The following is a 24,546-nucleotide window of genomic DNA, read 5'->3' as shown; positions in this document are numbered from 1 at the left end:
TAACAATAGCTTCCGTGGTTATCATTTTACACTTCAGCAACAATGAACAATAATATAATTTGCATCGATCATGTTATCATTGCATTCAGCGCTTAACGTATTTTACTCAATGCTCAGATTTTCTAGGTGGATTTGTATTACTATTTAATGTTGTGTTCTATGTTTCCTATCATTTATAGAAATAATCTATCCTAAAGTTCATTTTTGGTCCCTTGCCGGGACCTTTCCGTATCTTTCTCTTTTTTATTTTGTTATTTCACATCGTTTTCCTGCCATATTTCTTATTTGAAATGCATATTCTCCTCTAATTTCCTCTTCATAATCAAGATAGTCAGAAACACCTATGAACAAAAATCCAAAATACGGGATGTCCATAAATTATTCACCCCATAACAGATCAAATTAGCTACTGTATAAAGTTTCTCGGAAACAACAGACTGTTACATTCATTGACTCAAAGAATTTTTATTGAACATAGTTCATTATTAATATCTCTACAGTGGTTCTCACAATATCAAATCCATTGATGAATTCATTCCACGTGCCACAGCCTCCCCGATCCTGGACTTCAATTCCACCAAGTCTGTAACTTCCTTGCGGGACTCCGTGAAATGATTGTTTCATAGGTGGATTCTTTTTATGTTCTTTCCTATAGCGACGCTAAGCACTTACAGGAGATTTTGTTTCCCATAACCCTAACACACGCATTGCCTTTTCTAGCACCGTCGCCTTTTCCACTGTTTTACTGTTTTGCCGCAATGCATGATGGTACGAGTGTTGCCAAGTACATGGAATATTTTCTTTAGGTGTTCTTCATGTTAATACTAACGACCTCCACTCCACTTGCATAGAAAGTGTTTTTTTTTTAATGGGCAACATTTATGGGGTGAATATTATCTAGACACCCTGTATTGTATTTGTATAAATTAACTAGAAAAAATATAACAAGGAAAGTTTACTTACGAGGCGTAAGTGAAATGTTGTGAAACACATTAAGGGTGTAGAGAAGAAATATTCAGCAGGAACTACGATGTTTATTAATAATAATTACGAATACATGAATCAGAAAATACAGGATAAGAAATACAGGATTATTTAAGCGATTGTTCAAATTTCATGCAATCTCAAATTAGAAAATGGCGTTTATGTAGCATGTGTGCTCCAGGTTTTGAGGCATGAATCGATGGACAGAGTGCACTGCGATTTTCATCACTGTTGCAGAATTGATCACACTGACTCACAGCGTTCATTAATATTAATAACTGTATTGCTTGGCTACAGGGATTAGAACCACTTAGAAGACATTCCTTTCTTCTATCATAGGCTGTGAGCATAACTATTGTATAATCATCTATAAGTATCTTCACGTTCTGATGAAAATGTTGAATTTGAAGTCAAATATACTTAAACACTTAACAGAACATGCAATATAAACAATTTGTTGTCGCATCCAGAAAAACAATTTTTCAAATTTCCTTTCCATTTTTTTCTTGAGGGTGTTTGATATCTTTCATTCGGTTCTACATCACTATAACGACAATAAAAAATAATTTAGCACAAAATTCGATTCAACATTTGTTAAAAAAAAAAAGCTTTGTGAAGTTGTACAGCAACTGTCTAAATGGTAATGATACTTTATCGGTATCAACAATAATATCATATTAGTCCATCGATACCACAAATATAAACGCATTTTGAGTAGGAAGCAACACAACATCAGTTCCCTGCCAATTACTTTCCTATGGGTACTTTCAGAATTTTGAAATGCTATTATATTAACGGAAGCAAATAGTTAATAAATGGTTCATGATCGTTCAACTGAAACAATCAAGTAGTAAACAATGTAAGCACAAACACTCCAACACTTCCATTCTTATTGATCAACAATACCGTTTATAACCATGAAAATTATAAGCTCCACAGAAACTTCTGAATCTTTTGAAATGTGAATTAATTTAGTTTTTAAACGAAAGAAACCCACCATTTATCCAAGCAAATAGTGCAGAAAAGACAGGGTTAACAAGAAGATCTGCATAAGGTAAGAAAGTAATGGCTTATTTTATCGTAAGACTGCGTTGTAAGATAGATCTAATGGGCGAGTATCTTATAAAAAATGCCAGATCATTTCTGATGACATATTCAAATAATGAAGATTACTGTGGCTGTTCCAGGGTTGCGAGTGGATATTAACGAATCCTGGAAAAATCTATGTAATTATTCATTAGAAAAATCTAATAAATATTACAACCTTTGTAAAATATCCGAAGTAAATCGTGGTTATGACTCACTTCAGCTCATTTCCAATTTTGTTGCTGGCTCTGCTGTTGGATTGCAGAGGGTGCGAATTAAGGAGAAGGGTATGTCACGAATTGCTGTCTCCCATCACAATACTCCTGACAGGGAAAAGAATCCTTCAAAAAACAATATAACAATCACATTTGCAAAAAAAAATTACCATTTTTTGTGCTTTCACACATGGTTACATCGAACTACTCAAGTTTACGTGATTGTAGACTACCCCTTATGTCCATTTAGGAGGCTGATTTGTACTTAATGCTTAACTTGCTTATTTCAATTATGAAGCCTCTAAAGAAATTAGAATGGAGGGCAGGTAAATACGCCAAATATGGATAATGAATAAAAATATTTTAAAAAGAAGTGTTATTGTAAATTGCATTAAAAAGTAGGGAATTAATATCCATTTGTTCTTCTTGTTAAAATTAATAACGTTGTTCTCTTCTATATTTCAAAATTTCTGCATTTTGTTTTATAGCATTTTTTAAATTTTGTTACTTAACTTGGCCACGCAATTTGATAATAATATTTTCATTTAACAAATAAATTTTAAGTACGTATTTCACAACAGGCTTTTAATATTATTTTGGAACTATCTAGAGTTTTTATCAGTCCACCACAATTGTTACAGTTTACTGATAGCAGGAAATTTAACATATGCTGAGCTTCACAATTGAGAGGCACATTCAAGAAATTGGCAATTGTAACTTATAAAACCTATAAGTTTCCAATTCGTTAAATGAAGACAAATTTTAAAATATAAACACTACAATAATAAGCCGAAAACGCTGTATTTATCTGATCCAGAAAAGGAATGGTTTTGCTAGCATCCCTCCAAAAGCAAAAAGTTGAATTCCCTCACTGATTGTATAAACAGCAACAAGTGAAGATCTACAAAGGTCTGTTTTCAAGTTTCAATCAATTCTTACAAAACATAACATGAAAGTTTCAGAGGATAAAACAAAGTCAATGGTAATAAATGGTCAAGAAAACTTCCAAGAGTGAAATTGGTGATAAACGATAAAATAATTGAACAGGTAACAGACTTTACATATTTGGGAAGCCATATTTTAAAGTTCGAACACCAAAAAGATGTTAAGAAAATTTAATAAAATTGAATTGATTAAATTGAATTTTGAAAAGAAATTTTGGAAAACAATTGAGAAAAGAAATTCAAATTAGATACCATAACACAATTTCCAATCCGGCTCTTCTATATGGTAGCGAATGTTGGACTCTTCGTGAACATGATAAAACTGGAAAAAATTGTCCAGAAATTAGATTTTTTCGGTCTTTAAGTGGAGTAACCTTAAGAGACAAAATTAGAAGTGAAGAAATCCGAAATAAATGGAAGGTCGAAGCAAGGCTGGAAGAAATTTTAAAAATATCAGTTAAAGTGTAATGAACGTGTTCTGAGGATGCCAGATAGTCGTTTGCGTCGAAAATTTTTACACACATCAAAGAAAGTTTGGAAACACCCCAGTTGACCAGTAAAATGTGGAACGGTGCATGGCATGTGACTCATGGTAGATGTCAGTGGAGACGTTACCAGCAGAGCAGACAGAAATAGCAGCACCACCGTGCGGTGTGGGGGGGAATAGTGCAACTCACAACCACTCCGAGCTGTCAGTACGGTAAGGCGCATTGTGTTTTTTCGTGTGTTGCAGTGAGTGAAACGCACCTGCCTGGGTAGAAAAATGCCTCCAGTAACGATATCAGAATACAATCGTGTTCGAATTGTCACCTTAGTGGAGGAAGGTTCTTATCGTCAAGTTGCCCAACGAGTGGGTGTGAGTGTATCTGCTGTGTCCAAAACATGGAAACGGTATGTGGAGACTGGAGGTGTTGTCGATCGTACTCGCAGTGGTTGTCCCTGTTCGTTCACCCTAGCACAGGACCGCTATGTCCGAATTCTTGCCCGGAGAAACCCCGCACTCCTGCAGTCCTCAGAAATGACATGTTCGGAGCTACAGGTGTACACGTGACCCCACAAACCATTCGCAATCGGCTCCATAATGTATTGTTGCATGCACGACGTCCCTGGAGAGAGCCCCCGTTAACCAGGACACGCCGTACTGTGCGATATCGGTGGGCTCAACAACACCACAACTGGGACATTCGGCGATGGTCCAGTGATCTCTTTACTGATGAATGCCGCCTGTGTTTGCGACCTGATAATGGTCAAATATGTGTGTGGCGAGAGTCAGGTAGCATTGCTCGAGCTTGGTATGTGGTAGAGCGACATCAACAGGTAGGTGGCTCAGTCATGTTTTGGGGTGGTATCATGATGGGACGTCGCACACCACTGGTTGCTGTTCACAGGTTTATGAATGCTGTCACATATCGGGACTGCAGTTTTGAACGTTTTGTTGCGCCTTTTGGTGCTGCTGTGGGAGATGCTTTCGTGTTGCAGGATGACAATGCTCGTTGTCACAGGGCGCGGTTTGTAGGAGCGTTCATCGACAATGCAAGTATCACTCGAATGGACTGATCCCCATTTTTCCCAGACCTGAACCCCATCGAACAAGCTGAAAAGGACTGTCGGAAGCGTGTACCGCCTTCCTCAACACTGAACGACCTCCGACGAGCGGCAGAAGACGAGTGGGATCGGATGGACCAAGAGTTCATTGACAGCCTCATCAGTGGTATGCCACGACGTGTGAATGACCTGAGACGTGTACGAGGAGGCGTTACTCGCTACTGAGATGGACCATGTGCTTTGCAGAGATCAGGTCATGTGCTGTCTCTTTTTGTTCCATTTTCGCCATAATGGCATACTTTTGTTTTTTCGTCTCTCACTTGACTGGGAATGTCATGTTGTTTAACTGTACTATGGTCAAAGGTTTCCACAAATACACTCTTCATCTTTCATGATGCATATACCTCGTTTTCTTTCTCTAATACCTGGTACTGTGGGTGTTTTCGAACTTTTTTTGATGTGTGTAAATTACAGGCCAAAAGGAAAAAGACATTCAGGAATAGCATATCGCCGATGGAATGATCAATTTTTGTAGTCGCAGAACGAGCTTTGGTTACTCAGACCTGCAAGAGGAAGAAGAAGAAGCTATTCAGGCAGGGTAGAATTTTGGTTTCATCAAGTACTCTGCATGCTACATTCGTTTCTTAGTTCCGCTTGTGAAAGGGCACACTTAGACCTGCCAAAGGAAGTCTTACCATACATATAAATGTTTGAAACTGCCGTTTTGTTCCATAACAAAAATTCAGGCTATAAAGGGTTAAGGCACATTCCACCCATGGAATCCCCCTTTTTTCTCTTAGTCTGAATCCGCGGCATGGTTCATGATGGAGAGAAATGGTAGAAGACGTGACAGGTGACAGTTTTAACTCGCTCTAGCTTGACGCTCGGCACCCATATTGCAACTTTTCTTCGTTCGGGTAACCCTTACTGAATAGGCAAAACTCAGTGCCGGACCGGGGCGCCAAATCGGGATGTACTCTTTGAGTAGCGCCAAAACGTAACTATTGCAATTACATTACATTACTATTTGTTTTGAAAAGAGTTGTTACAAACCAGATATTTCACATTGGAAACAATAAACGAGATGGAAAAAAAGGAGTTTTGGAAATGAATGAAAGATGGCAGCACAGGATGAAAGAATGTGAGTAAATCGTATGAATATCGATTTAAAGAAAGTAAAGGTAAGATACAAAGATGCAAAGAAAACAAATGTAATGTATAAAAAACAAGTAGTAAGCCCCGCGACAGGTTAAGTTTGCAGCAGTTTTCATGTATTAATCCGCGTAAAAACGGCGCCCAGCACGTCCTGTGACAGTTTTGCCTCAACCACCGAGCTGTTCATGTTACAGACAGAGAGAAAATCGGCAGTATTGCAGGGGAACTATATTATGCGCGCACGTTTGGGTTTATATATGCGAAAAGTTGCTGCAAACTTTAAACTGTCGCGGGGCTTAGATGGAAAGGAAAAGAGAATGATTTTCATCATTCAAGAAGTTCAAACCTGTAGTCAATTCACGCATAAAGAAGTACTCAACGAAGAATAGATTTAGGGAAAGCACAGCTCAATAATCCTTCTTGCTAGTATTCATCCAAGTAAGTAATGATCCTCTGAATTTACTGCTGCATAACATAAGACATGCGTTGCAAAATCGTGTAGCAATTCAAGCTAAGAGATTACTGTTATTTTGATATCATTATGTACTAGGTATTAAATAAATGCAATAAATACATTTGTTTCCTTGTGGGGTAACATTGTATTTTCCATTGCAAAGGGTAACTTTTAAAATGGTGACAGCAGTTATGAAATAAAATCGTGATGTGTTTCGTGCATCAATGTAAAGATGAGATTTCGGAGAATACGTCGTTATGTTACACATACAGTATACCTTACAGAGGATAAGGTAAAGGTAAAGAATAACTCGAGTAAGGAAATCATTCATTTTAAAGAAAATATACCAATTCCCGTTCTGAAGCTTTCTGCTGTGATGTCTGCTGCAAACCTAGCAGGCTCACGTAGCTCAATGTGACGTCACAGTAATATGGTTCATTATGCTCCTGCGTCCTACAGCGCGGAGTGTGATGTTCGAAGTGACACCTGGCGAGAAAAGTGGCAACTGAGGAAGCCTTTCGTTTCGGACAATTTCGACGGCACAGCTAAGCGACGGAGAACAACGAAATGATGCAAGCAGATTCGGACACTATCTGAGGCTCTACAGCACATCGTAAAACAGTTCTAACGAGTGTAACTTTCTTGCAGCTAAGTACACTGTGCCCGAATGTGTGTGATACCGACTGTGCTAAATTCATTGATTGATTTGCTTTATTTTACTTCGCTTTTTTGCCACTTTTTACTAATTGCGAAGATGGGGATGAGTGATGATATGATGAAATTGATGAATGGACACTCGCAAACATCCATGTCCAAGCCGGAATTCGAACCCGGCGCCCCTGGATCGTGCTAACCACTCCGCCACGGGGGCCGGCGACGGTGGTGTTTTATTTTAGGCTAAGCCGTACTGCTGCCTCCCTTGTTTAACAGCGATGTTGAGGATGAATTGCAAATTAATGAAACAAAATAGGTGAAGGCAGGGGCGGTGATTTGACTCCAAACCGGGTGGGTGGCGTAGGACAGTTTACAGTAGATAAGGTTTAGCATAGTGCGGGGGCAGAAGTGGTCTCCTAATCGCCGCCACTGGTTGAAGGATTCCAACTCGATACCCACGGATTTCAGAGGCACACGTTCACTAAACGAAATTATTCGTTTATATTTTCCCTCCAAAACATAATGAACCATTTAATAATAAAGTATATCAATTAGGTACAAGCAAAAGAATAAAGCCTGAATCACACGGAACTGGATATCCAGTAGGAATGCTCTAGTTGACGCTGGACTGACTACCCATTTGCTAGTTTTCGCCTCACACGGTACTTGTTACACCGTACTTGTTGATAATCTTTTGTTCCCAAAATGGCGGCCGCGTGAGATGTAAACAACGTATCACTTCACTCTTTTAAAATACGATAACTATTCAACCGAGAGGAATGTCGCTTCGTATTAAATGGTTTTAGGTAGAGAAGAATGGCGCTGCTTAAATATATACTTTACAACGTTTAATGTACACGTATGGAAGAATATTTTAGCTTTTTCAATTGTAAACACCGTGCACACAGCATTGACGGTGTAACGCGACGTGCCTTTCGTGCTGTATGTATTGTACATTGCAATTGAAACAGCTAACCGAAATGATCCATGAAATGCTTCCGTGTAAAATACTATCTGTTGTAAGATTTTTGGAAGCATTTACGTAGCATTTATGCTAGCAAAAATGTTAATGGAAATTCTTTCGTCAAAGCCGGTTTAAAGGTGGACGAGCAATGTGAAGAAAGTTGTAGGAGAATTACTGCTTTGTGATTTTATTAAAAAAGGAAAAGTATGAACTAGAAATTGGGTCGAAAAAAATATCGTAATCAATTCGTACCGAACAAGCCTTTTAACTCGGGTTTGTACAGTGGCGGCGATTAAACGGGACAGTTCCCCCCTACTTTTTACCACTGCACTATAGACTCTTAATTCTAAGCCTTGCCTACTCAGATAAAGTAAACTGTCCTTCCCCACCCCCTCTCTCAGTTTTGGCACCCAATCAACTTTACTGTCAGCACAGTCCAAAGGGCAAACTTCTGATCTGGGTGACCTTACTCACTTTCACGCCAGTTTGGTCCTTTTCTGGCATTTACGCATTGCGAAGTAACGTTTCAGCATCAAAATTCAGCACCACTAACTATGTTTCTGTTGAAAGATAATTTTCAGCACATGAAATGATCCTCACAGACAACAGGCGGAGTTTGAGCGTGGATAACATGCAAAAAGTTTCATGGTGGTCAATAGGACCATGATTAAATTCAAGTATTATTCCTGGTTTTCAAGGTGAACTTTCCAAATATTCAAGGCAACACGCAAATGTTTTCTCTATTCCAAACTTACATATTACAGACTCTCACTCCCCACACACACGCACACAAATAAAGGATTAAGAATATTTTGTTTTATTTACCATGTACCTTTCTTTTTCTTCCTAAAAAAATAATAAAAACTAAAATGTAAAAAAAACTTGCTTAAGGGCATTTATAAACATGTATAAATTTTATGGGATTTGGATTAATAAAAGTTTCGATTTATCACGTCTACGGAGAAAAAAAATTGGAATAGAGAAAACATCCCCTTGTACCTTTTCTCATGTTTTACCAAAATTCATGAGTAATTTCCAGAGCCATTAATTCACGCATATTTCCTGGAATTCAAGGAATTCCCAAATGAATAGCCACCCTAATATTGTGCAGCAAATTATACATACGTGATTCATTTTTCATATCAACAAGTAACTTTTGCTAAGTGTAGTATTACAATAATTTGTAGATAATTTTTAAAATGATACAATGAAACGAAAATTTGTTTAGAAAATGAATATTTGGATATTACAGTTCTTGTGAAATTTTGTTTTAACGATTGTATCTAATCAGTTTTTTCAGGAATTTTGTACCAATTAGGTTTTTTTGCAACCTACTTCAGGATTTTTCGAGCCTAATTTAAGATTTTTCGAACCTATTTTAGGATTTTTAGAGCCTATTTTAGGAATTTTAGAACCTATTTTAGGATTTTTAGAACCTATTTTGGGATTTTTAGGGTCTATTTTAAGAACCTAAAAGCACACTTTTTAGAATCTAAAAATCCGAGGTCTACTTATGACTACATCACTACACAGATTACCACCTAGCGGGAGGACCAAGAACTTCAGTCATGTATTATACTGCAATCCGATGGGAAATATTGCAATTTTTCGCACTGCCTGGACAGAGGGTTGCTCATTGCACATGATGGCATGCTTAACTCAAGAAGCTAAACTTGTGGCTTATTACTATCTCTTACTGATCCCTTCAATTATATATTGCATTTCTTTCTTTGCATAATTCACATAGAACGAAGACATTTCTGTTGTAGTTTTTATTCGTTTTACTTATTTTTGGCTTATATAGATACTGATATTTTTTTCTTCTTCTTCCTTTTTTTTATCTATTTTATATTTAATTTAACTTCATTATATTTCAACATATTAAACAAAAACCACCTTACACTTTGAACACCAACACACACCACACACTACACATCAATCAAAAGTACCAAACACAAGAACAATCAACATTTGTATATGCAACATAACTGGATAACCCACGCAACCCTAAACTCTAACTATATGATCAATACCTAACAAAAATTTAACAACACAGGCATTACACAATCCCAATCATCATAACAAACTATAAAGATCATCAATAAATAATGAACATGGTGAGGCTAGCCATTTGACGACAGAAACACCTTGCCTTTGGGGTGGAGTTACTACCAAATACAATAGAGATAAATTAACCAAATGTGCAAACTAAACTCAGCTGCGCGTTGAATGGCTGACCTCATACCACCAGTCAAGTTAAAAATAGACCTGGACCCCAGGTAACTAGACTAATGTAATTCTGGCTGCCAGAATCATCAATACAGACTTCTCATCATCATTCAACACGGTATAACCTGGATGTCTGTGAATACTTAGGCAAATCAATCAAAAAAAATAAATTGTAAATGCATCATGCATACCATATATTCCATTTATATTATTCTGTATTTTTAAATTTACCAATAAAGATGTAGAGCAACGATTAACGGGGGAACCGTAATTCGAGAAATTGACGTCCCAGTTTATTTACAAAGGCACTGGGACACAGCGTATACCCTCGAATGTATACGGGTGGAGGTTTGGTTATATTCGGGGGTTCCCCCTTTAATTGTACATATTTTATATAATATTAGTGTTATTTTGTATTGTTATGCTTTACTATTATGACTGAAGTAGAATGGTGAATACAGACATCTTAAGTGACATTTGTTGATTTCTGTATTGTTGTTATTGCAACAAACTACCACCCTTGGGACAGTTGCATAATAACCATCAGGAGCAACTGTCCGGGGCACCGTCCTCGGGGGAATCCCCCCCCCCTTGATTAGCGCCAAAACTCTTTTTCTAATTACATAAACGTGGTTATTTGTTTGTTTGTTCGTTTAAGTTCACTTTATGAACAGAAAGGTTAATTTAGACTGGACCTACAGTTTAAAGTGGAATCCAGATTTGGATTTATTGTTGGCAAGAATTAATTGGCATTACTGCTGCATAACATAATAAATAAATTTGCATCATGTAGCAATTTAAGCTAAGAGATTAGGTAATGTCTTAATTTTTGATATCATTATGTACGTATTAAATAAACACACACGTTGATTGATTGATTAAGTTAAAATTGTTGGGTATGTAATTATTTTTCACACTTCTAAGTATACAAGGAAAAATCCCCTTATCTAAAACCTTTACCTTAAAGTTTAAAGGAAAGTGTGTAAAAGATCCTTAAAAGAGGTTAAAAGTGCACAGGACAAGCACAACACATTAAAAAAGGTAATAATAATTAATATGTCGTTTTAATACTTATCGAATCTAGAGAAAAAAGAGGTTAATATCCATGGTGGAGAAACTTCTCTCAGAAACAGTGTAAAAGTCCCGAACTTCTCAAATAGCTTAAAACGTTTGCTAAAACACTGCCATTATTCCCCACCATGGATGACAAATCGTTGAGAAGTTTGAAACACTGTCTGAGGAAAGTAAAATAGGTGCATTCGAGAAGAATATGCAGAACACTTGGAAGAACATTACGTAGAGACAGTGGAGGGTCCAGAGCTTGCAGAAAAAGACCATGTGTGAGACGTCTGTGTCCGATTCGAAGCCGAGTTAAGATGACTTCTTCTCGGCTGAAGGAATGGGAGGAGAAAATCCAAGCTTGTTCCTCGTTACCTCATTCCACTCTTTCTGCCATGTGTCATGAAGGGTCAACGAAACACATTATGTGGTCTTTGGCGGCAGATGGACGAGAACATCGCCATGTGCATCGGCAGACTTGGCTGCTTCTTTCCACTTGCTACCCACGTCACTATTAACCCAACAAAAGCCGACTTCAGCACAGGCAGACAAGAACATGAGCAGTCGAATCGAAGGATAGCGTGATGTCTGGAAGACAGCCATTGCAGACTCTATAGCACACTGATCGAGTCACTACATATAATAACTCTGTGGAAAGCGTGAATGCCTTCAAGGTCCAGGGAAATAAACAACAAACGTTTTATTTAACAGTGACACTCAAAGTACAGCGTGTATCACATTACAGTAAAGAATTTATCAGGATTATTACTTTTTAAATATCTGAATCACAACAATGAGGTTTGTTGTACAACAATGAGAAAATCTTCAAGTTCTGTTTTCATGAATTGTCAAACACGGCCATTGTGGCGCTGGTGCATTATTAAAGAGAATAGCGAATTTCACAAGTGGAGAAAAATCAAGTTGTGTCTTATAAGTTCCCAGACCTTACACTCTTAGACTTCTGCATTTGGGGCTTTGTGAAGTCTATGTACCTGCCACCTATGCCTCAGAATGTGCAACAGCTAAAGGAGACAATAAGAAACGTCCTTGCCTTGTTGGTGGACGAGGAGTTCTTGGGAAGAGTGTGGCAAGAACTAGAATTTCTATAGGATGTGTGTCGCATAACTGATGGAAGCCATATTGAACATTTGTAATCATTTATACACATTTATAGAAACTTAGTGTTACTGATTGATACACAACAAATATCATTGTTGTATTACATTCGAAATAAATTCTTGAAGTTGTTTACTCTATTATGATACACACTGTATGTTAAAAGTAAGGATATTAGTTTTCATTATAAAAACAGTAAATATAAAGGTTGTTTCATCTAACATTGCGACCTGAAATATTTCGTGAACAACAACAAATATTGAAAAACTGCTTTCTCACATATATAGGTATGAGAGGGGCTCATGAAATTAGTGGACACAATACGTTCAACTACGTAAGGAAGTACGATTTTCAACACAAACTTAGATTTTTTTAACCCCATTTTATTTTTAGATCATTTGAAATTACGGAAAAAATTCATTAAGAATGGCGTTCGTTACATTGTAATGTTAGATGAGACACCCTGTATAACATGGTCATGTTTTTTTTTATTGGAGAAAGGTGAAAAGTAGAAGGAGGAGAGTAGAGAGATAGGGGATAGGGTGGAAAGTAGGGAGAGACAAAAATCATGGTGTTCGTGACGAAATGGAGATGAACTAATGCTCAACTATCTGGATATACTGGATACTTCTTGTGTAGCTTGAGCACAAAATTAATCCACCTAAACCGTTACGTGTACAACTCATAGACGTCAACTTTGGGGGGCAAGGTACTTTCTGCCCCACCCCCCAAAATTTATGCAGACAGATTTTATATACAAGGGTTGGATAAAAAGTAATGGCAACACTGGTATAATTGGTACTTGACTGTATTGGCAGAGGAGCACGTGTTACATTCCTTCAAAGTAATCGCCCCTCATCTCTACGACCTTCTGTCACACGTATGGAAGGCGTCGTACACCGTCAGCGCGTCCATCTCTGTCGATGTCTCGCAGTGACCGCCCTATAGCACGTATGATGGCTTCGCGCGTGTCGTAGCGCTTCCCGCCCAGTGGTTCCTTCATTTTGACAAAACGGTCGTAATCACACGGTCTCATACCGGTGAATACGGCGGATGTTCCAGTACCTCCCACTACCAGTTATGCAGGAGCGCCGTCACATTGTTCGCAGTGTGACACCTTGCATTGTCAAGCAGGATGATGGGACACCGTGCCGTCGCTTCCTTCTTAATGCGAGACGAAGCTGGTGTTGCAAGAAGGTGCAGAAGTAGGCTGCGTTGACCGTCTGCCTGAGAGACGTTGTTCTTCTTGCCTAAACATATTGTTAGGGCGCTTGCACTCTCGTCCTGTGCTTCAGAGCACTGCTGTTTTTGACTGAATAACATACAATCGCTCCCACTCACCATACTTCCTCGTCTGACATTCCTTTATCAGCCACGAAACGCTTGTGGCGCTGTGAGTCACCCCTTTCACGGGACAGCAGTGTTGCCATTACTTTTTATCCAACCGTTGTATATTTACACATATACATTATTGTTTATGACAACCTTGCCCCCCAAATTTATTTTAAGTTGGCATCTCTGACTACAACTTACCGTTTACAAGCTCACTATAAGGAAAATGCAGGGTAGTGACATGTACATATTAATGCCAAAATCTAGTACAATAACAGTTAAAGCAGGTGAAGAAAATTATATATTGGTCACTCCATGTCAAAACACAGTAAAAAGAAGTAGTGCAGGTGGCCGGGTTCACCAACCGAAAATGGGGCTCGATGGGGCTCGCCTTAATGGATTTCTCTCGTAAGGCATGAGCCCCATTTTCTTGCAGTGTTGCCAACTCCTCACTCAAAAAATCACCGAGGGTTTTTTTTTGGGTTTAACCTAACCTAAAGCAAGGAGCTGGCAACACTGCTTGAGGTCTGCCTTGCAGTGTTGCCAACATCTTACTCGAAAAAATCACCAAGGTTTTTATTTGGTCTAACCTAACCTCAAGCAAGGAGCTGGCAACACTGCTTGAGGTCTGCCTTGCAGTATTGCCAACATCTTACTCGAAAAGTCACCAAGGTTTTTGTTTTGGTCTAACCTAGCCTAAAGCAAGGAGCTGGCAATACTGCTTGAGGCTTATTCTGCAGTATTGCCAACATCTTACTCGAAAAGTCACCAAGGTTTTTATTTGGTCTAACCTAACCTAAAGCAAGGAGCTGGCAATACTGCTTGAGGCTTGTTCTGCAGTATTGCCAATATTTTACTCGAAAAGTCACCAAGGTTTTTATTTGGTCTAACCTAACCTAAAACAAGGAGCTGGCAATACTGCTTGAGGCCTTACAGTGCATAAAGCAATTTGCCTACTGGTATTTTGCCATAGCTTTTTACAAAAAAAAAGAGAGAGGAAAGAGAGGGAAAAGTTAAACAACCGACAGTGTTGCCAACACCTACCTACAGCTTTTTCTTACTTGGCAAGGGCTTAGCCAAATTTATATATTGGCGTAACATACACACACTGGGCAATAGAGCCGACAACAAATATACACTGCCGTAAAAGAGAGAGATGGATGGATGTGTGTGCGTGTGTGTGTATAATATGTAGCATTATTAACTAGATTATGTTGGCAACCCACCTGCAACTAAAAAATAGAGATGCCAATGTTGCTGTAAGATAAAGAGAGAGACTAAGCTGGCAACAGTGGTGAGCGAATATGCATTATTTCCAAGTTCTGGGTGCCAATGTATATCGTGACTTTTGCAAACCTCTCTCGCGGCAACGATGCGCCACACACACACGTACGTACTTCTTTTTTTTTTATTTTTGTATTTTCATCTACTGAAGTGACTGAAGGGCAAGCTGAAAATCTGTAGTCAACTCAACCATGTAAAAACTTTGGGTGGGTGACTGCGGGAAGCCATCAATCACAGCCTATCTACAATTTTCATCGACTGTTGGGGGTGACTGAGAGGATAATCTGAAAATCTGTGGTCAACTCAACTGTGTTGTGTGGAAACTTGGGCGGGTAACTATAGGAAACCATCAATCATACAACAGGAAGCTGTCAATCACCTGGGTGTGACTGCAGGAAGTTGTCCATCAAGTTGATGGTATCATTACTCGACAAAAATCAAGATTATTTGTTACTGCCGAAAACTTTGCAAATTCTCAGCTTTTGCGACGGCTATGTGATTGACAGCTTCCTGCAGTTGCACCCAGGCTGTGCGATGAACTCAACGATATTTTTTTCCTGGATTGCACTAAAGGGCACACAAGATTCAAATCTACTGGATGACCACAGGAAGCAATCACTCACACAGCTGTCATAAATTCTGCACGAAACAAGTTCTACTTGTTTCCAGCAAAATACAGCTGGGCGTCAACGATATTTTTTCTAGGAAAGGGCGTTCACGCATAGCTCGAACCAACCTTGAAAGTTTAGCTGTCGGCAGGTATAAGTTTCTATTAGAAACCTCGCGCACATCAGTTGCAGTCGAGTATTGCTACTGGGTAGTTGCATAAAAGTGTACGCTATACCAAGTGTAATATTAAGTGTAATAGAAACCGAATTAGTTTGGTCTGTCAGGTGAGTACTATATTAGCATAAGTTATACGCACACAAGTCGCTTGACTAGCTATAATGGATTTGTTATTTTTAAGTCTATTTTATGCACAGTAAGGCTAATCGGGACTGGGCCTACAGTTTCAAGAACCATTTGTGCGGGTATCGAACTTTTGATTACAATGCTATTGCTGTGCTATTGCAGAGACTAGTAGAAGTACTGATTGATTTGATGTTTTAAATCCACTTTATGCACGTAAGGCTAATCGGGACTGGGCCTACAGTTTTAAGAACCACTTGCACGGATATCAAATTTTTAATTGCAAAACTATTGCAACACTATTGCAGAGGCTAGTGGAAGTACTGATAGATTTGATGTTTTAAGTCTATTTTTATGCACGTAAGGCTAATCGGGACTGGACCTACAGTTTTAAAAACCACTTATACGGATATCGAACTTTCAATTACAAAACTATTACAGTACTATTGCAGAGGCTAGTGGAAGTACTGATAGATTTAATGTTTTAAGTCTATTTTATGCACGTAAGGTTAATCGGGACTGGACCTACAGTTTCAAAAACCATTTATACGGATATCAAACTTTCAATTACAAAACTATTGCAGTGTTATTGTAGAGGCTAGTGGAAGTACTGATAGATTTGATGTTTTAAGTCTATTTTATGCATGTAAGGTTAATCGGGACTGGACCTACAGTTTCAAGAACCACTTGTGCGGGTATCAAATTTTTGATTACAATGCTACCACTACACCATTGCAAAGACTAATGGAAGTACATAGTTATTCGAATCTAATTTATTTAAAATATTTAGTTTTTTTTTTTTTTTTTATGCAGGCTTATTGATTTTTAAACCTAATGTTAAATAAAATCCGACAATTATATCCAAATATACTTTTGGCTACAACGAGCATTCGCAAAAATGGCTTGAGATTTTTTTTGCTACGTAAACAAAATGGTCGACATGCCAAATATGAACAGGCTATATAGATTTGAGAGATGGATAGGAAAAAATTAATTAAAATTTAATTTCATGATTACAACACGAACTTAATGATTGATTGATTGATTGATTTAGTTTATTTTAACTTCGCATTTTGTGCCTCTTGGCTAATTTGCGAAGATGGGGGTGAGTGATGAAATTGATGAAAATGGATATTCACAAACAACCATACCTGACCGGGATTTGAACCCGGGGAACCCTTGGTGTTGTAGCGCGATGTGCCAACCACTCGGCCACGGGGTCGGGCAAGTGCTGGTATATACATAGACCAAAGTTACATGGTTCTAGGTCCCATAGGAGTCGAGAAAATCAATGTCTTGGAAAACGTCTTAAGACAAATATCTTAATCTTTAAGAAAGTCGACTTCCGGTCTGTCAAGATGTTACTTCCGGTCTATCAAGAAAATTTTCTTAAGACAAAAATCTTAAGACGTTTTCCAAGATATTGATTTTCTCGGCTCCTAATTGAGCTAGGATGATGATTTTAAGTTTGTTGGATAGGATTTGACGAAAACTATTCGACTAGCAAATAAAATCGATTTTACCCCATCAAGTTTCGAAAATATAGACAATTTTTTTTATTTTTTGAGAAACTTGATTTGCTGGCTTAGTTTTTACCCTATTTCGAAAATTTTAATGATATTTGATAAAAAATTGAAGGTACTCTGCAACCTATTGGAAACATAATGATTAGTGCTTACTGTTTTCGAGTTATTTTAAATTAAAATTTCAAGATGTAATTTCTAAGTTGTTTTGTAACTCGTAAAGTATGGGTCGTAGAAAACCTATTCTTGTTTTATCTGCTATTGCCCGGCAAATACTATAAACACAAATAAATTTTTTAAAAAAATGGAGATCGAAAATAATTTTGTTTTCTGAAAATAAAAAAATATGTATATGGAAAAAAATACGATTGTGTAATTTTTATGATGTATGTTTGCATGTAAAAAATAAGTATACCTGAAAGTTTTAGAATTTCAAAATAACTATATATATATATATTTGCTATTATATCAGCCAAAACAAAAGAATATATATAAACAAGAACATTTTCATAGTTTCACACCTCTACTAGAATGGTAGAAAAATATACTAGTGGGCAATAAAATCTGAAGAAGATTCGTGTCTAGCGAAAATAAGCTAAATAGAATTACACATGCATACAATATTTAATGTGCTTTTTCTATCTACAATCATATTTTTCTTATATATTTTTTTTAATTTTTTTTATAGGGTTGATTAAAAACACATATTTGAGAAAAACAACACTCTATCACCAACAGATCACATATAAATAAACATACCCAAAAAAAAATGCGCTCCATGAAAAATTGCCCTGTGTGCAAAACAGCCATATCAAGCAAACATTTTGCAAGACATTGTCGCACCTGCGTGCCAGGCAAGCATTTGGCTGCCACCGAACTGTGTTCCGGATGCAATAAACATATTACAATTGCGTATGTCAAGAAGCATAAGCTTACTTGTCTAAGCAAAAATACATCTGGGGCCCAGCCTTCGACCTCCACCAAGAGGAAGGCAGAAGCAGCCTCCATCAATGCACCACCCGCTAAACGCGTCAAGCCTCCAAAAGCAGACCGGTCTGCTTTCGGGGGAATATTAGGAGATTACATTCAATTGTCGGATGGCTCATGCGACGTGCGTAGCTTTTTAGAGGAGAAGCGAGCAGAAATAGTTTCTATTTTTAGTAATGCACTGGCTACGCACGCCTCCACTAAATTCTACGCATCGCTTCGTTGCTGGTACAAAAGGCCATCTGATGAAATTTACAGCTTCTGCCACAACACCAAGGCAAGGACGCTGCATCTGGCGGATGTCGACAACCTCGAGGACATCTACAACAAGTTTGTCGAGGAGCTGGTGGCAAAGCAAGAAGAACATCAAGCCAAGGGCTCGGGGGGTTCGCTGTGTGGGGAGCCTCACGAACTGCGCGTCAAACTTTCCAAGTTTGTACCTCTCTCCGCCTCCAGCTACGTCCCCTTACCAGAAGCAATTGCGGAAAAGAAGGCCGTCCTGAACATTCAGAACAGAGACGCCAAGTGCTTTGTTTGGTCTGTGCTTGCAGCGTTGCACCCTGTTCACTGGAAAAAACAACCACACCGAGTTAACCACTACCTACCCTACGAGCCAGAGCTGGAAGATGCCATTGCTGGGATCAACTATCCGGTGGAGGTCTCGGATATTCGCAAGTTCGAGGCCCGTACACACAACCCTCGATTGGCCATTAATGTTTATGGCCTCATCGACAAAAAAGTGGTGTACCCCATCCGGGTGAGCGACGTAGAGGACAAGGATGCTCGAGAAATCCATCTCCTACTCATCAAGAACGAGACCCATCACCATTACACCCTCATTCGCTCCCTTTCTCGGCTTGTTTCAAGCCAGCTGAGCAAAGACAAAACCCACATAGAAGTTTGTCCCAGGTGCTTGTCTAAATTTCGTAATCGAGAACAGCAGGATTACCAGCGCATCAGAGGTCCCAACATCGCTGCCGAGAAGCTCGCTAACCACAAGCTCTACTGCAAAGCCAACGAACCGGGGGTGGCAGACTTGCCCAAACCTGGCACCGTGGAGCGTTTCCACATGCACGGTGCCATGGTGGAGCACCCTGCTATCATCATCGCGGATTTCGAGGCCTTCCTCAAACCCCTGTCCACTTGCGATCCCGATCCTGAAGTTTCTTCCACCACCCCTTACCAACTCCACGAGGCATCCAGTTTTGCATATGTTGTGGTGCGACGAAATAAACACATCGCCCCCGAGCCCTACGTGTACCGTGGTCCCGACGCAGCCAAGCACTTCCTCGAGAGGATGGTTGTCGAGGCCATCGAGATAGGAAAGATACTATTGGCCCCCAAGTCTATGCTCCCACTGTCCCCCGACGATCAACGTAGACACGACGAGGCCATCGCTTGCCCTGTCTGCGTCGAGGAGTACACCGCCAACAACCGTAAAGTCCAACACCACGACCACTTTAGCGGTAGGTACGTTGGTCCTTGGTGCAACAGATGTAACCTTAAGGCCCAGGACCCACGCTTCATCCCTGTGTTTTTTCACAATGGCTCGGGATACGACTTTCACCACCTGATCAAGCATCTTGGGTACGACAACGAGCGAATCAACGTCCTGGCGCAGAACGAGGAGCGTTACATCAGTGTGAGCAAGCGAGTGTCGATCCCAGAATCCGACTCTACCGTCGAGCTTCGCTTCCTCGACTCCCTCAGGTTCCTCCCGGCAAGCCTCGATGCTCTCGCGGGGAAGCTTAGCGACGAGCAAATACGCATCACCTCTGCGAATTTTCCGAACTTGGACGTCGGTCTCTTCAGGCGTAAGGGGGTCTACCCCTACGAATACGTCACAGACCCTGCCAAGTTCGCGGAGACGTCGCTACCCCCCCAGGCGAAGTTTTACAGTCAGCTACGAGGCTCGAACATCACCGACGAAGAATATTACCACGCCCAGTCCATGTGGCGCGAGCTGGGTTGTCGAACTCTCGGAGACTACCACGACGCCTACCTCAGACTTGATGTGACGCTCCTCGCCGACGTGTTCCAGACATTCCGGGCGACCGCAATGAAGATCTACCAGCTGGACCCCGCCTACTTCTATAGTCTCCCCGGACTGGCGTGGTCGGCCATGTTTCTGGTGACGAAAATCGAGCTGGAGCTTCTTTCGGACGTGGACATGGTGCTGTTTGTGGAACGTGCTATCCGGGGTGGCATGGTCCAGGTGTCGCAACGGCACGCGCGCGCCAACAACCATCACATGGCTACTGGCTACGACTCCTCCCAACCGTCGAGCTACATCATGCACACGGACGTGAATAACTTGTACGGGCACTCCATGATGCAGCCACTCCCTTTTAGAGGGTTCGAGTGGGCTGACCCTTTCAAATTCGACGTCGAAAGTTTCGACGATTCGGAATGTGGATTTTTCGCCGAGGTGGACCTTGAGTTCTCCGAGAAGCTACAGGATTTGTTCTGCGATCTTCCCCCTGCACCCGAGTTCAAGTGTCCACCCGATTCCAACCAGACGAAGCTCGTCATGGATTTTGAACCCAAGAAGAATTACGTCCTGCATTACCAGAATCTCCGATGGTTGATGCAGCAAGGGGTCACGGTCCACACAGTTCACCGCATCCTCAAGTTCGAGCATTCTCCGTGGTTGCGTCCATATATTGAAGTCAACACCGAACACCGCACCGCAGCCACGTCCGAGCTTGATAAGGATTTCTTCAAGCTCATGAATAATGCGGTGTTTGGCAAGACCATGGAGAATGTACGAAATCGCGTGGACATAAAATTGGTGACGAGGAAAGAGCAATGTCGTCAGCTTGTCGCGAGTCCATTGTTCAAGTCTCGAACAATCTACAACGAGCAGCTGGCTCTGATTCACATGAGGCAAGGTGTGGTGAAACTCACCAAGCCCATCTACGTTGGAGCCACTGTTCTGGATCTGAGCAAGCTCCACATGTTCGAGACATACTACGACATATTACGTCCACACTACGGCCACAATATCTCGCTTCTCTACACGGACACGGACAGCTTGGTGTACCACGTTCGCACAGCCGACGCATACGGGGATATAGCCACAGTTCCAGCTCTTGAAAAGCTCTTCGACACCTCGGGCTATCCCCAGCCGAACCAGTACGACATCCTGGCCCGCAACAAGAAGGTGCCTGGCAAACTCAAAGATGAGAAGGACGGAGATGTGATTCTCGAGTTTGCAGGTCTTCGCGCCAAGGCCTATACCATCAAAGCCGAGGGTGGCGTTACCAAGAAGGCCAAGGGTGTCGGCAGACAGGTGGTTCGGGAGCATCTTACATTCGAGGACTTCGTGGATTGCCTCAAGACCAGGTCGTCGGTTCTAAGAGCAGAACAGCGCATCCAGAGCGTCGACCATGTGTTGACCACCAACAAAGTGAGGAAGATTGCCCTGGATCCCAACGACGACAAGAGGTGCGTTCTCCAATGTGGAATCCACACACTGCCGTGGGGGCACTATCGCTTAGCAGAAAGCAAAACCTGCAACATGTGCCCATCTTCAACAGAAGATTCATAAAACAAAAACAGAAAAAAAAAAAAAAAAAAAAAAAAAAAAATTATTTTGTTAGTTATTACAAAAAAAAAACACTGACTGTCATTACAAAAAAAAACTTTGACCGTATTCTTAAATAACCAGCATACCTATGAATCTCTTTGGTTTCCGAAAACAAACCAACATGGAGACTGTACACCGCGCGACGACAGATCATGAATTTCTACCTTCCATGTTAACTAAACTCAACGGTCTACTGATTGTTCACCTTAACAGCATTTGGACGAAATTGGATGACGATGTGGGCAAGATGTTTTACGTCTTCAACAACAATTTACATTTTTACAAAATTCCGATCGATGGAAAACTTCAAATCACCGTGAATCCGGAAAACGTAGGCGAAATCAAAATATCTACCGGCAAGAATATTTTTCGAATCAAGCACGACAAGATGCTTTCTAACATTACGTACGATGTTTCTGCAGGAGATTGTTTATACGTTGAACTCCTAGGAGATTACGACAAACTTATTCCTCTCTTCGTAGAATTACGAATCGTCTATCCTATTATAAATAACCGTTAACCAAAATGCCTAACGATATTTTCGGCCACACCAAACGTGTAGACCACGCAGAAGAGATTCTCATGTTGGACGTCAGAATTAAAAAGTTGAGGAGCGATTTGATCGCTTTGCAGGAGACCTTAAACAAAAGTTTAGAGTCGGAGATTGCTACGCTCCAAACGCAATGTCTGGACCCCATTCTGAAAATCGATTCCGAACTGAAAACGCTCATAAAAAATTATGTCGACGTACCTTCTTACGACAACGTTCAAAATATACAGTTGAGCGTGGATAAGCTTCAAAATGATTTGGCCAAATTACAACAATTTCAATCGAAAAATGAAGATTTGGAAAAATTGAAACTCGAAATCGAAGAACGAACTTCCGCAATCGAAAAGAATTTTTCTGAACTTCAAACCGTCGTGAAGGATATTGATGTAGAACGCTTGCATGTTGTTGTTTCCAAATTACAAGAAGAATTCGCCAGCACGTTGGAAGAAATTAAATCCAAGTTACAGACTTTGGAAGATACCATGACGAACCTACCATCGTCAGACGAACTGCAGGTCATCGGCAAAAGCGTCGCGAACATAAAAATTCAATTGGAGGCTTATCAAGATTTCGAACACATTCAAACCACCATCGCTACGCTTCAGGCGTCTCTGGAGTTGATCAACGAAGAAATTAAAAATATTCACGCTGAAGCGAACGCGTTAACGAGCATACAAGACACGTTGAGCACGGTTCAGCAGAAGATCGAATATTTAGAAAATTTGAACGTCGAATCGAACCTTACTCATTTTCATCACGTACTGGACAACATACAGGGTGACTTGGAATCGTTACGGACGAGCGTACCTTCGAGCGAAGATTTGGAAAAATTGAAAACGGCGGTGACAGCACTATCCGATTCGAGCGACATCAAAAGTTCGTTGAGCGATCTCGAGAGTAGGGTTGCCAATCTCCCCACCTCCAAAGAATTGCACGCTTTGAAAAGAAGCATATCACGTATGCTGAAACGACTGGAAACGGAAACGGCGAACGTGGAACAGATTCGAGACGAACTTGCTTCGCTGGTGTCGACGCTGCCCACTTCGCAGAGCGTCGCCGACCTTCACACGCAGTTTACCGAGATGCGAAGCATCGTGAACGATCTTACCGAGAAAAGTTCGAAATTGAATCAAGTCGAGAACCTTCAGAGTATCGTCGTCAACATCAGAGATCAAGTTGGAGTGTTGGAATCCACGCAGGAATCGACGCTGGCCTCTTTCGGTGCCAAGTTGCAAGAACTCAACGAAAACTTCAAGCAGTTGAACGTGGAAGTGAAAATCAAACCGTCATTTTCTACAGTAACGGATACCATAGTCGAATATTTGTTGCCCGTACAAAATACACTGGGACAGCTTCACAGCAACCTCGTTAGCGTCGATACTAAATTCGCTAAACTGCATTCTCTGCAAGCCATCGAAATCAACAGCGTACCCAATCAACAGAGAATCTCCACGTTCGTTGAAGGTAACAAACTGTACATGTTGCATCCTTATCATCCGTACTACAAGTTTCTCCTCGATGGCACGATTCAGATAAACGAATTTTCGTACTGGTCTCACGGCAGAAAAGCTAGCGTTCCCACCATGACCTTGATATCGAATCGTGGTGTCCAGAAAGCAGGAAATATTCCTCTGGCACGTTGGAACGAAACGCGCAACATATATGAAATACACGAAGACGAAGATCTCACCGTTTTTGACGTGAGTGCCGGCGATAAGCTGATCATTCAAAACACGAGCGAAGTACCACCCTCTTTGAATCCCATCACGCTGGTACTTCTCTTCAAACGTAATCTCTAAAAAATGTCTAGGCAAGCCATCGTCGAAGAATTGCATAAACCTGCACGCCGCAACTACGAACGTTTGGCGGTGGTGACCAAGGGCATCGACGACCTCTGGCAAAGTGACCTCGTGGAGATGAGTAGCGGCAATCTAAAAAATGTGCATAAATTGAACAAGGGCAACAAG

Source organism: Lepisma saccharinum, chromosome 18, assembly GCF_977018435.1.
Source record: "Lepisma saccharinum chromosome 18, izLepSacc3.1, whole genome shotgun sequence".
NCBI classification, from domain to species: Eukaryota; Metazoa; Arthropoda; class Insecta; order Zygentoma; family Lepismatidae; genus Lepisma; species Lepisma saccharinum.
This window is presented reverse-complemented; position numbering follows the sequence as displayed.